This window comes from Schistocerca cancellata, chromosome 2 (assembly GCF_023864275.1).
Source record: "Schistocerca cancellata isolate TAMUIC-IGC-003103 chromosome 2, iqSchCanc2.1, whole genome shotgun sequence".
Taxonomy (NCBI): domain Eukaryota; kingdom Metazoa; phylum Arthropoda; class Insecta; order Orthoptera; family Acrididae; genus Schistocerca; species Schistocerca cancellata.
This window is the reverse complement of record NC_064627.1, coordinates 862,410,836-862,424,410: the sequence shown is the minus strand read 5'-3', so window position 1 is coordinate 862,424,410 and position 13,575 is coordinate 862,410,836. Positions and strand designations below refer to the sequence as shown.

The window sequence follows — 13,575 nt, the reverse complement described above, 5'->3', positions numbered from 1 at the left end:
GTGGCCCGAAGCAGTTTTTGTGCCTGAAAGGCATTCTCAGTTTCTAGTAATAAGGTACCGTTACGCAACCTGGTACAAGATTTGACAGATCCGGCTATGGCATCTACGCCCTTCTGAATAACGAAAGGGTTGACAGAGGAAAAATCCTTTCCGTCCTCAGATCGAGAAACTACGAGGAACTGTGGGGCAAGCGGTAGTACTTCTGTCGCTGTTGGCTGGTCACGTTTCCGTTTTTGGGTCGAAGTCGAAAGCGATGGAGTAGAATCCATTGCGGAGGAATCCCCCATGATTGCCAGCATCTCCGATGGCGCGCTCCTTCCTTGTGGGGACCCTCTCAGAGGGCACTCCCGCCTTAGGTGAATGTTTACACCTCAGGTCACACCTCCCGAGAAACAGACGGAGGGACCAATCGGCATGGTCAGAAGGTATCAGCTCAGGCAATCACCCCTCCCCGGGCCTGGCCTTTACCAGGGGGTACGCGCGTGCCTTACATGTCTACCCAGGGCGGGGACTTACGCGTTACCCCGTCACCGGCTACGCGTGCGAACGCGTGGGTCGGCCTTCAGACACGCACAGGGAGGAAGGAAGAAAAGGAAAAGGAAGAGAGAGAGGGACAAAGAGGACAGACTGTCTCAAACGCCGAGGCGGAGACCAGAGAAGGCAAGGAGAAGAAGGCAATGAGAAGGCAAGGAGAAAAAGGCAATGAGAAGGCAAGGAGAAAAAGGCAATGAGAAGGCAAGGAGAAAAAGGCAATGAGAAGGCAAGGAGAAAAAGGCAATGAGAAGGCAAGGAGAAAAAGGCAATGAGAAGGCAAGGAGAAAAAGGCAATGAGAAGGCAAGGAGAAAAAGGCAATGAGAAGGCAAGGAGAAAAAGGCAATGAGAAGGCAAGGAGAAAAAGGCAATGAGAAGGCAAGGAGAAAAAGGCAATGAGAAGGCAAGGAGAAAAAGGCAATGAGAAGGCAAGGAGAAAAAGGCAATGAGAAGGCAAGGAGAAAAAGGCAATGAGAAGGCAAGGAGAAAAAGGCAATGAGAAGGCAAGGAGAAAAAGGCAATGAGAAGGCAAGGAGAAAAAGGCAATGAGAAGGCAAGGAGAAAAAGGCAATGAGAAGGCAAGGAGAAAAAGGCAATGAGAAGGCAAGGAGAAAAAGGCAATGAGAAGGCAAGGAGAAAAAGGCAATGAGAAGGCAAGGAGAAAAAGGCAATGAGAAGGCAAGGAGAAAAAGGCAATGAGAAGGCAAGGAGAAAAAGGCAATGAGAAGGCAAGGAGAAAAAGGCAATGAGAAGGCAAGGAGAAAAAGGCAATGAGAAGGCAAGGAGAAAAAGGCAATGAGAAGGCAAGGAGAAAAAGGCAATGAGAAGGCAAGGAGAAAAAGGCAATGAGAAGGCAAGGAGAAAAAGGCAATGAGAAGGCAAGGAGAAAAAGGCAATGAGAAGGCAAGGAGAAAAAGGCAATGAGAAGGCAAGGAGAAAAAGGCAATGAGAAGGCAAGGAGAAAAAGGCAATGAGAAGGCAAGGAGAAAAAGGCAATGAGAAGGCAAGGAGAAAAAGGCAATGAGAAGGCAAGGAGAAAAAGGCAATGAGAAGGCAAGGAGAAAAAGGCAATGAGAAGGCAAGGAGAAAAAGGCAATGAGAAGGCAAGGAGAAAAAGGCAATGAGAAGGCAAGGAGAAAAAGGCAATGAGAAGGCAAGGAGAAAAAGGCAATGAGAAGGCAAGGAGAAAAAGGCAATGAGAAGGCAAGGAGAAAAAGGCAATGAGAAGGCAAGGAGAAAAAGGCAATGAGAAGGCAAGGAGAAAAAGGCAATGAGAAGGCAAGGAGAAAAAGGCAATGAGAAGGCAAGGAGAAAAAGGCAATGAGAAGGCAAGGAGAAAAAGGCAATGAGAAGGCAAGGAGAAAAAGGCAATGAGAAGGCAAGGAGAAAAAGGCAATGAGAAGGCAAGGAGAAAAAGGCAATGAGAAGGCAAGGAGAAAAAGGCAATGAGAAGGCAAGGAGAAAAAGGCAATGAGAAGGCAAGGAGAAAAAGGCAATGAGAAGGCAAGGAGAAAAAGGCAATGAGAAGGCAAGGAGAAAAAGGCAATGAGAAGGCAAGGAGAAAAAGGCAATGAGAAGGCAAGGAGAAAAAGGCAATGAGAAGGCAAGGAGAAAAAGGCAATGAGAAGGCAAGGAGAAAAAGGCAATGAGAAGGCAAGGAGAAAAAGGCAATGAGAAGGCAAGGAGAAAAAGGCAATGAGAAGGCAAGGAGAAAAAGGCAATGAGAAGGCAAGGAGAAAAAGGCAATGAGAAGGCAAGGAGAAAAAGGCAATGAGAAGGCAAGGAGAAAAAGGCAATGAGAAGGCAAGGAGAAAAAGGCAATGAGAAGGCAAGGAGAAAAAGGCAATGAGAAGGCAAGGAGAAAAAGGCAATGAGAAGGCAAGGAGAAAAAGGCAATGAGAAGGCAAGGAGAAAAAGGCAATGAGAAGGCAAGGAGAAAAAGGCAATGAGAAGGCAAGGAGAAAAAGGCAATGAGAAGGCAAGGAGAAAAAGGCAATGAGAAGGCAAGGAGAAAAAGGCAATGAGAAGGCAAGGAGAAAAAGGCAATGAGAAGGCAAGGAGAAAAAGGCAATGAGAAGGCAAGGAGAAAAAGGCAATGAGAAGGCAAGGAGAAGTCAAGGGAAAGAGTAAGGAAGACAGTGAGGTGGAGAAGAGTAAAGAAAGGGACCAACAAAAGGAAGGAAGAAACGAGAAGTTTAAAACCAAAAAGACCACGATTATAGGTCGTGAAACCGTCCGTCTCCGGACGCAGGCGCTAACTACCCCCGTGAGGGGGATGGACTCCTTTTAGTCGCCTCTTACGACAGGCAGGAATACCTCGGGCCTATTCTAATCCCCGGACCCGCAGGGGGATCAGCGAAAGTGAAGAGCATAGTAGAAGCCATCAGTTTTAACGAGTGACTCAACAGAGTAACTACTGGACTGCGATCACAGGATCTGAACCCAGAAGGAACGCTTTTTCAGGGGATGGTTCAAGCTATTAATGCATATAAACTAATTCCAAAATTTAAAATATTAGTGGGGAAAAAGAGGGTTTTCAACAGGGCCTTCTACAGTGTATTAAAGAGACCTCTCGAACTTTCAACCAAGTCAATTTTAAATTTCTAGGCTTGGGGGGTACGCTATGAACAGTTACGCCAACTTCCATGTCAAACTACAGGCTGCGACGTCACTTTAGGCCTATCGGCAGTGCCTAACTACGTCCTCGCGGCTGAGGTTGTCAGACTTATTATAGTAACGAATATTCTAAAATCGAAGTAATTTACAATGAGACCCACTGCGTGCGCAGACAAAGTAACGCTGGTTATTGATAATGTCTCACTGGGAATGTATTACACGTGGAAACACGGCTACGCATCACATCGCGAGACCGCAACTAACGGATTTGAACATTCGCTGCGCTCCTCTGAACTAGGGCTTGTCTGAAGGCCCCTCCATACACACGCAATTGTTATCGGCCGACCGACCAATTACGAGGCAGCCCACACGCGTCCCGACCGATCGCACTCCGCGACTACAGCACCGGTCTCTTGTTGCGATTTGTTTATCCTTAGTGCCTTGTGTTTACGTTCCAGAGTCCCTTTGATTATTACGGTATGTTGACAATTTTTACTTCTGCACCGTCCCTTTGCTTATGCACAACAAAAACCTGGGGTTTGCCTTAGTCGTTTTAGAGGTAACAAGCCCAAAAGAAAGGCCTAGAGGAAGGCGTGGGCAAAGAAGCGGTCAGTGCAACGAAAGAAGTTCATACACGTTCTATTATTTTAGGAGCTGGGAGCCGATGATTTTAGTTAATTATCCAAGATTTAACGAACCATCCACATCGGAGCTGCTGAAAAACTATCCTTAACGAAAAAGGTTCTCAGCTGCATTACGGTTTCCAGCCACTGGAAAAAGTTGAAAGGACTCCAACTCAAAGCTGTTGTATACCCAAAGGCATGTAAAATGAGTTATTGATAGTTGCCTGAGGAAAAAACGGTAAAGCAGAATAGTTGGTTGAGGTTTAAGGGACCAAACAGCAAGGTCATCATCAGTCCCTTGTTTCAAATAGGCTCCATTCCGCTAATGGGACATCTCAGTAAAGTCAAAAATAAAACAGAAAAAGGTAAAAACGTAAAAGGGCAGTCATGTTGTCATTGGTAAAAAAAATGAGGGAAGTCTGCAAGAGAACGAACCCAACACTATGCTGAAGCAGCATAGGCAAGTCCCACCTGTGACGTAAAAGGTACAACAGCTAGAATGTAGAAAGTACGTATGGGAATAGAAAGACTAACCAAGCCTTAAAAAAAGGGGGTAAAAACAGAGTAGAAGGGGAAGAAAAGAGGATTTCGGTCAGGGAGGGGAATCGGGAATCTCCGAACTTAAAACTGAGAATAAAAACCACTTTCCCGGAGGAAACCGAGTACCAGAGAGACCATCCAGGAATCGGCAGCCAACATCAAAGGGAGCCTATACTTAGCACGCAGAGCCAAAAGAAGGGGGCATTCAACCAAAATGTGGGCTACTGACTGGAAGGCTCCACAACCACATAGTGGGGATGGCTCATCACGCAAAAGAAAACCATGGGTCAGCCTGGTATGGCCAATGCGGAGACGACACAGTGTGGTCGAGTCCTTTCGGGAGAGGCGAAAGGAAGAACGCCACGGGCCTGGTGTCACCTTAATTGCACGAAGTTTATTAGACAGGGGAGTAGCCTCCCAAGAAGTGGCCCATTACTGTGCGAAGCGGGATTTGATGTGAAGCCGTAAATCCGCTGCAGGAGCGGTTACAGAAAACGGGGGTAAGTGACTGCTCCCCCAGCCAAACGATCAGCGAGCTCATTACCCGGGATACCCACATGGCCAGGGACCCAAAGGAAGTCAATGGAACAAGCAGCACGGTGAATATCAGCGAGATGGTCATGGATGGCAGAGACCAAGGGATGGCGCGAAAAACACTGGTCAATAGCAAGAAGGCCACTCATCGAGTCTGTACATAACAAAACGCGGTTGTGTTGGGACTGTTTAATAAAGGTAAGGGCCTGGGAAATTGCCATCAATTCCGCAGTAGACACCCCAAATGTAGGTGGCAGCAGATGATTTTCCGTTCCGGCAGAGGACGTGAAGGCATACCCAACATGATCAGCAGATTTAGAGCCATCAGTGCAAAAAACAACAGCATCCCGAAACTCCCATAAAATTTGGCGGAAAAAGGAACGGAACACCACTGGGGGGATGGAATCTTTCGGACCTCGGCGGAGATCCATCCGAATTCGAGGCCGAGGAACTAACCAAGGAGGGGTAGAGGGGAGGGAGCGAGGAAGACAGGACAAAGAAGGAAGCTGAATATCACGGCAAAGAGACGCAAGGCGCAGCCCAACCGGTAAACCCGCCCGAGGGCGGGAGTCGGGTGGTTGACGTCCATGGTCTGGGAACAGGATAGAATAGGAAGGATGAGTGGGAGAGGAACGGATACTGAGTGCATAAGACACCAGAAGCTGGGACCGCCGAACAGAAGGGGGGTCCCAGCTTCAACCAGGAGACTATCAACAGGGCTAGTAGGGAAGGCACCGGTGGCCAAACGGATACCACGATGGTGGACTGGATCCAGCAAGTGCAATGTGGAAGGAGCAGCTGAACCATAAACTTGACAACCATAGTCCAAGCGAGACAGAACTAGAGCATGATAAAGACGGAGGAGGGAATGGTCCGCATCGCAAGAGGAGTGGGCAAGGAAGTGAAGGACATTGAGTTTACGGAAACATCCTACCTTCAGGAGTCTGATATGGGGCAGCCAAGTGAGCTGCTTGTCGAAAAGAAGAACCAAGAAACGAAACAGTGGGACCACAGGCAATCTTTGTGCAGCGAGATAGAGCTCTGGATCAGGGTGGATTGTAGTACGGCGACAGAAGTGGACCACTCGCGGTTTTAAAGGAGAGAATTGTAACCTGTGTGAGCGTCCATGCAGAGGCACTCCGTATAGCTACCTGGAGCTGCCGTTCTGCAGATGCCATCGAGGAGGAACTAACCCAAAGGCAGAAATCATCCACATACAGGGCAGGGGCGACCAAGGGACCGACATAGGCCACAAGTCCATCGATAGCAATGAGGAAAAGAAGGACACTCAAGACAGAACCCTGTGGGATGCCAATCTCCTGGGTCCGTGGAGAACTAAAAGCAGTACCAACTGTGACTGAATGACCGATGGATCAGGAACTGGCGGATAAAAATCGGGAGTGGGCCCTGAAGACCCCACTGATGAAGGGTAAGTGAGATGTAATGGCGCCAGGCTGTGTCATAGGCCTTACAAAGGTAAAAAAAACTGCAACCAAATCGGGCCCTGGGAAAAAGCCTGCCGGACTGCGGATTCCAAGCGGAGTAAATGATCGATTGGAGACCGTTCCTCTCGAAAGCCACACTGGTAAGGGGACAATAGATCCCGAGATTCGAGGACCCAATTGAGTCTACGGGCTACCATCCGTTCATGTAACTTACAAACAACATTGGTCAAACTAATTGGCCGATAGCTGTCAACAGATAGGGGGTTCTTACCAGGCTTAAGGACAGGAACCACAATGCTATCCCTCCACTGAGAAGGGAAGTCACCCTGGTGCCAGATACGGTTAACACCCGAAGAAGATGTTGCCATTGTGGAGCACTGAGATGTTGAAGCAGTTGGTTATGAATGGAATCTGGGCCAGGGGCCATATCATGAGAAGAAGAGAGCAGAAAGAAATTCCCATTCAGTAAAAGGTTCGTTGTAAGATTCTGACTCACAAGGGGTGAAACATAAGGTGGAAGCTTCAGCCCACTGTTTTTGATGAAAGAAAGCAGCTGGATAGGAGGCTGACGCTAATGCCACTGCAAAATGGGTCGCTAGATGTTCTGCAAGAACTAATGGGTCCGTACAAATGTCATCTGGGAGGTGAAGGCCTGCGAGGGTGGACTGCTGATGGCAACCTTTGAGAGAGCGAAGTGTAGCCCTTACCCATGACAGAAGGACAGTAGAACCAAGGGAAAAAACGAATCGTTCCCAACATATCCGCTTGCTCTGTTTGATTAAACAACGGGCTTTAGCGCGAAGGCGATTAAAGGTAGTAAGGCTGGCAACGTATGGGTGCCTCTTAAAGTGTTTCAAAGCTCGACAGCGATCACGGATGGCAATGGCAATAGCCGCACTCCACCACGGGACTTTCCGGCGACGAAATGGTCCAGATGAGCGCGGGACAGCAAGGCTAGCAGCGCGAACAATCGCGTCAGACACGTCACGTAGGACGTCATCAATACAACCCGACAAAGAGGGAGAAAACGCGACCTGTGCAGTGTATAGAGGCCAATCGGCGCGTTGGAAAGACCAACGAGGCAACCTGTCCATCGCGGAGCGGGAAGGGAGCGTGATAATCAACGGGAAATGGTCACTATCACAAAGGTCGTCGTGTGGCGACCAGTGTAATGAAGGGAGGAGAGAGGGAGAAGAAAGAGAAAGATCAATGGTAGAAAAGGTACCATGACCAGCACTGAAATGAGTAGGGCAGCCATCATTAAGAAGGCACAGGTCGTGGTCGGCAAAAAATTGGTCTATAAGAAGACCTTGTCTAGATGGAAAGGCACTGCCCCACAAAGGATGATGAGCATTAAAATCCCCAAGGAGGAGGAAGGGAGGAGGAAGTTGCTGAAGAAGGGTGGTTAAGGCAGCAGGTGTAACAGTCCTGTCAGGAGGGAGATAAAGATTGCAAACTGTGATTGCAGAGTCGAAGTGGACCCTAACAGCAACCGCTTCCAATGTAGTTTGAAGAGGAATCCACATGCTAGCAATGTCTGTACGGACCTATGTACAAACGCCACCAGAAGCCCGCAGGGGTCCGACCCGATTTCGACAGAAAACACGGAACCCACAGAGGGTCGGTGAGTGAGCACCAGTAAAATGAGATTCCTGGAGAACCACACAAGCTGCAGAGTAGGACGAAAGATGGGATTTCAATTCCGGAAGGTGACGATAGTATCCATTACAATTCCATTGGAGAACCACAGAACGATGGCTTAAATGGGGGCTGAACACTTTGAATGCAGTCATACCACGGACTCCACCCGTCACCGACAAGGAGGGGGCGACATCCATGAACGACAGGTCAGAATCCGGTTGTGAAGTCGGGGAACGGACCTCCGGTGACACCAGAGGCTCTTTGTCCCGGGACTTATGTTTCTTCTTCCGTTCAGGCTGAGATTGAGGAATGCTGTGTGGCATGAAGGAGCCAGCTGCAGCAAGATCAGGAACAGAAAGAGACCGGGCGACCTGGGGGCCGACAGACCGCGGCTCTCGCGGTCGTCGCGCGGCAGCAGACCTTTGGCCGGGAAGGTGCCAGGAAGGGGCATCCCGGGAGAGGCGCCCTTGACCGGCAGACGCCGAAGGAGTGGGACACTTCTCCGGCTGGGGAGGGGGAGCAGCGCCCATAGGAGAAGGTGTGGGAGCTGCAGGGGAGGGTGGGAGGAGATGGGTCCGGGATGGGGGTAAGGAAGGGGGATGAAGGGGTGAAGATGTAACCAAGGCGTAACTAGATGTCATGGACATAGGGTGGAGTCGTGCATATTCCTTACAGACCTCTGTAGGTTAAACGATCGAGGGACTTCCACTCCTGTATCTTTTTTTCCTTCTTATATACTGGGCAATCTGGTGAACGTGGAGAATGACTACCATGACAATTTACACAGACAAAAGGGGGAACACAGGGACTCCCGTCATGGAGTGGACTTCCACAGTCACCACAGAGAGGGGCCTGTGAACAGCGGTAAGACATGTGTCCAAAACGCAAGCACTTAAAACACCTCATAGGAGGTGGGATGTACGGCTTCACATCACAGCGATAGACCATAATCTTAACTTTCTCAGGGAGGGTATCCCCTTCAAAGGCCAGGATAAAGGCACCAGTATCAATACGATTGTCTTTAGGACCCTTCTGAATACGCTGAACAAAGTGAACACCCCGCCGTCCGAGATTGTCCCGAAGTTCCTCATCAGTTTTAAGGATGAGGTCCCTGTGAAAAATCACGCCTTGTACCATATTTAGAGACTGGTGGGGGGTAATGGACACAGGTACTGTGCCAAGATGGGTACAGGCACGAAGGGCCGCAGATTGGGCAGCTGAAGCAGTTTTTATCAGCAACGAACCCGACCGCATCTTGCTCAGGGAGTCCACTTCGCCAAACTTGTCTTCAATGTGTTCCACAAAGAATAAAGGTTTGGTATTGGCGAAAGTATCTCCATCAGTCCTGGTGCGAACTAGATAACGGGGGAAAGGTTTTGCCCCTAGCCGACGGGCCTGACCCTCTTCCCAGGGGGTAGCCATGGAAGGGAAGGCCGAAGGGGCAAGAGAAGCAGCACTTGAGGAATCAGTTCCAGGCAGAGAGACGGCCGCAGAAGAACGGCCAGAGTTCTGGACCCGTATGCGTTTCATTTGCATAGCGTCCGCCCTGATACCACCCACTCCGATCAGGGGCTCTCCTCACGGGCGCCACCCAGCCACAGCAAGGGTCGTCTGGCACGGCGGCCATTGCCGGGAGTTCCGATGCTCCAGGAGAACGTGCAACCACTCCAAGGCATGCATGAGGAGGTCACAGCTCAGGTATCAGAAGTGTGATCCCTGTGTGTTCAGGGGGCTCAACCAAAAGGGTACATAGCGACCCCACCACACGGGCTGGCTACCGTGCTGGCTATGCACCCTAGCATCAGACAATGACGTGAAAGAAAAGTTGGAATGTACTAGGAGGGCGCACGTCGGAGACATTAGGTAAGGTGCTCTTCCCCAAATGGCTCACTACGGAGGAGAAATTTTGTAATAGAGGTCAAACCCCAGAGGGGACCAAGAAATGCCAAAAGGAGGAGATGATTATGCAACAAAGCCGAATTAGAAAACCAACAGAACCAGGAGGATAGCGGGGCGAACATAAGCAAGGACACCAAGAGAGGGAGAGGAGAGGGCGAGGGGAAAGGAGCAAGGAGGGGAAAGGAGGGGAAGGGAAAGGGAAAGGAAATGCAGCCCTGGAGAGAAAGAAGGCTGCAATGGCTCAGGGCCCCGTGCTCGCCACGCACGTATCCACAAGAGTTGTGGACCCCCTGCGGGGGTAAAGCAGAATAAATAAAGATAATCATTTAAACTATGTACATAGCATAAAGGATGCCCTGTACATTGAAGAAACTCATTTCAAATAAATGCTACGAATTATCGTGGTGCACGTCACCTAGTAACAGATACATAAGAAATTAAATATTTAGCAACTGCTAGAACTAAGAATCCCATATTTTGCTTTTCGTATGAGAAGACTGATAAGCTGGACTTTAGCAGTTATAACAATGAAGCAAGTATTATATGACCTAGGATCCGGTGACAGTACTCCCGTTTTCGGGATTTACTCCCGACACACATCGGGAAATATATATACCTGCCTTTTCTATTGCAGTTCTAGTTTTCATTTCAGGTAAGTATCGGCACAAAAACCTAAAAACTGAGCTACAGAAGGTCGACAGATTGTTCATAAAATATCTTTTACTCTATGTTCCAAGTAAACCATTACGGAGTCTTAAAAACGAAATATTTGCTTCATTTCTTGCATCTATAACCGACATTTCACAAACATCTCCAATCTTTAAATTTTTTAGGATCTTTGTCAAAGTTTCATCACCTCGCACCCTGTTTTATTTCTTAGAACGGTAGTCATCCGCAGAGTGATGAACGAATTTTGTCGGGCGGTTGGCACACAGTTTGCAATTTGTCGTGACACGAAGTTTGTTGTGAGAAGCGGGTGTGGGGTTGCAAGTGCTCGGTTGTCACGTCGTCCATGCCGCCCGACATCCCAACAAGGGAAGTCGGTCGGTCATTCAACAGGCCTACAAGCCCAATTTGTCGGTAGGTGCGCGTGTCAAACATTTCCGTTACGCTCTCCTCCCCTCTTCCCCCCACCCACCATATCAATGTCTGATTTATTGGTCACAGTCGCATTGCTTCCAATCCATGGGAAAGTAGATAAACTCAGTTCAGAGGTACCATTAAATCAGTTTGTCCATTAGATACCTCAGGTAAATCTGCTGAGAAAGGTTTACTTTCTGTCACCGCTTTGTCGAAAATGGCGATATGAATTTTATACGATAATGGATGGGCTTAAAATACTTTTATTTTGGAAAAGAACTAAGTCAAAATAATCGGCACTATCGTTTTGACTCTAAGAAAACCCGTTTTTGAAGTCCTTGATATTGCTTGGAAATTACTGCAAACTACAGAAGGACCTGTTCACCTGTGCTGGTTACGTTCATTAACTACGACTGCGTAATATACTCCCTAATAGCGTCTTGTCGGATGGTGGAGCAGGAGGATTGGTGTGGCGTGGCTGCAAGACGCTTTGACGTCTCTCGCGGAACGGACCAACCACATACTGGTTGCCAGTTCGAGATTTACTTGGCCCAACACCAACTGCAAGTGCAAAACTTATTAAACAAAGCGGAAAGATCCTAATAACAGCCACAGCAAACCTAACATCTCCTGTCCGTAAATCATGAGGCAGGTTATCAACCATCAAAAAATGTGAAGTGTGGTAAAAAAGACTAAATATTCTAAGACTCAAGAACTATTTATCAGTATTAAGAAAAGACAATAGAAATGCAGATTCATGGTTTGACGTGGATAAACAGGTTTTTACGACCTCCCTTAGCGAGATTTGATTACAGTTTCGGTCAAAGTTATCTGGTGGACAACCACTCTTACATTTTTCGTAGTTTATGTAAGGTCAAGCGAAGTGTACGATTCCAGATATTGTGTTTAGTTGTATTTGGGGAGTTTTGTGATGTCTGTTTTTCGTCGTTTTGCGTGGTTTTGTATGGGGGTGGGTGTATAAAATTTGTTTAGATTTAGTTTCTCCCAACCCAAAAACCCCAAATTTCCCGGGCTTACCCCTTTAGTGTCATTAGGCTCTTTGTGGAACGTATGTGTGTTTTTCGATGTATTATCGTCCTCAATGTTTACGTAACGACTTTATATGCGCCATATTGGAATCGTGGTTTAGACTTCATCCAAAAATCCGAATAGTTGAAGAAATTTTATTAGAGACAACGTACTGTCCCCAATCATAGTCGACAACCGAAAACTTGACCCTGTCAGTCATATCCATACCTACCAGAGACATAAAAAAAGCAATTTACAAACATTCACACAAGACGCCACACTCGCAAACTAAACCCAAAACATCACCTAAAACATCCACCAAACAGCACCATGGATCGCATCAAAACAACACCTATGAACACGCCACTGTCACAAACTAAATTCCGCGCCGTCGTGACGAAACAAAACAGCCTCACGTCACGGATCAAAGCCGACGGGTGGGATCGGACGCTTCGGTATATGCACTAAATCAGACTTGTCCCTTAACTAATGTAAGTCTTTTGAATTCACCTGCAGTTTCAGTTTTTATAACAAAGTACGTTGGATATGGCACAAATCTCGACGTTCAGGCAACGGTCAGTCCGTTGCTACATCTTTTATTTCATTATGGTCACGGTTGGCTTCAATTCTCAATCAAATTATGACAACCCGAACTATAGCTCTGGCTATACTACAGACTGCGTTCCGTCAAAGTCCACGCAATATGAGTGATCTGACATTTAATTCGTAATGACGGATGAGCTTAACCTCACGTAATCCAAAAAGTTTTGGAGTGGTGTTACGAGTTCGGGAAGCGTAGATCGTACCCAACCACCCCCAAAGCAGGATTCTCGGCAGTGGAAACTCCCAAGCGATTCACAATATTTTTCTGAGCTCTTGCATATTTCCCGCAAGTACACGAGACGACGCAGCAAAGCCACGGCAGCAGTGTGCCGCAACGTCCACGTACTCACCGTCACGCGGAGGATCGGAGTCTGCGACTCAGGGAACACCTAGGGCTCTGGACACTGGGGCAGGACTAGCACGCCACACAGCCAGAGGACCTCGCTGCGCCTGTGACCGTCCATAGAGGTCTACAGCCCTCTACCGTGTAATCGAGAATCGCTGGGGCCTCGTCACTAACAGGACGCATCACATTTAGTTCTGTAACTTACAAAACAACAGATAAAACGAATATTTATTTAGATGGATGAACGCAAGAAACATTATTCCTTCTAAACAGTTATGATCATAGTTTAACAAGTTATCTCATGGAGAGTCATAGCAACGAGTTACAAATTTTTGAAAAGAAACTTATTTTTTCCATGACGTGACTGATGTATTTAAACCAAATGAGTACAAATCAATTTAAATGAAATTTTTATCAATGTTCGTTAGGAAGTTAAAAATGTTCAAAGTTTCAGGGGTGAATTCGAAATGCTGTACGTAAATGGACTTGTGGAGATGGACGTTCTGATCGTGGAATCTTCATTTAAGTGAGCTGTTCGAACGAATACCCATGTCTCACAATGCACAATTAAATGCGCCTTGTAAACGACCATACAACATGTAAAGTCGCTAATGCCACAGAGCGACAAGCTTCCTCGATGTGCTGTTCGAAGTCATGTTCAGTTAGATTGTAGAATATGGCCCTGCT

The 13,575-nt window shown here is 47.6% G+C and overlaps 1 protein-coding gene across 1 annotated transcript in view; it reads right to left on the bottom strand.

The window, feature by feature from the left end:
• LOC126159409 (uncharacterized) overlaps positions 1 to 12,949 on the bottom strand; it is a 103,713-nt gene extending 90,764 nt beyond the window's left edge. Inside the window, exon 1 of the mRNA XM_049916522.1 lies at positions 12,893 to 12,949. The gene's annotated coding sequence lies outside the window, so the exon portion shown is untranslated. The remainder of the gene's footprint in view (positions 1 to 12,892) is intronic.
• Between the last annotated feature and the right edge of the window lie 626 nt (positions 12,950 to 13,575).